Genomic DNA, 1,074 nt, shown 5'->3' with positions numbered 1-1,074 from the left:
CTAAGTTTTTTCATCCAGTTGACACTAGAAATAACCACCATCAGGACAATTAAGGTCACAAACCACCATCACCTGCCTCTTAAGCTCCGATCCAAATCTCATCGAGACAAGTGCGTCTTTCCCTCCTTTAACCACCACCAGGAGAAGCAGAGACTTCCCCTGCTTCCATTTCTCACAGCCACCTAGCGTACCGTGAACATCTCTCACTGTTCCCTGTATAGCTGAGCGAGTGAACCAGCAGCCACAGGATGGCCGGATTCCGATCGTTACAGTGCTTGGCTCTCCTGCTAGCTGCGATGCTTCTTGTGAACTCGTCGTCAGCGGCGGCGACGACGACAACAACAAACTCGAGGAAGCTATTGGTGGCGCCGGCGAGGACGTCGCCTGAGACGGCGTCGGGAGGGCAGAAGCAAGAGATGGACGTCGGCCGGTGGCGGACGGCGGCGCCGTTCCGGCGGCCGGGAGCCAGCCTCGGCCGCCACGTGCCCGGGTCCAACGCCAACCCGTCTCACAACTAGCGATCAGTGCATCATCACCAGCTGCTCGTGGTAGCGACAGGCAAGTGTGTAGAGTGTTGCGTTGCGCCCTGCACGTTCTTTTACCTGCAAAACCCGGTTTCCGGCAACTCTGTTCTTGTCATCGTGGATGGCGGTTTCAGTTCAGAACTCCGGTAGGGAGGTGAGGGCGAGGGCGAGGATGGTGAGATCCATCAATCCACCCGCCCGGAAGGAAAGAACCAGGTGGGTGTAGATGGGCAGAGTTGTAGCAATGTTGTGGTAGGGTAGCTAGCTTGGATCCCGGCTGTACATCCGTGTATGTACCTTGACTAGTCTGTACAATTCAGTTCAGTTTGACACAATTTTGAGTAGCAGAGCAGAATAAAATTTGGAGCTCAGTAGGACTTGTTCAGCTGATTGTTTTTACTTGTTCCCTGTTTGCGCTCCTGCTTGATGATATCGTTCGGTAGTTTTTTCTTCCCTGTAGCTTTTGGAATATTCTATGCTGCTATGTCTAAATTCTGGAGACTTGATTTGAGAATCAGTTCTGCTCTTAAGGGAGAGCACATCCGTGCTG

Source organism: Oryza sativa, chromosome 2 (assembly GCF_034140825.1).
Source record: "Oryza sativa Japonica Group chromosome 2, ASM3414082v1".
In the NCBI taxonomy this organism is placed as follows: domain Eukaryota; kingdom Viridiplantae; phylum Streptophyta; class Magnoliopsida; order Poales; family Poaceae; genus Oryza; species Oryza sativa.
Note: the sequence above shows the minus strand (reverse complement) of the source record.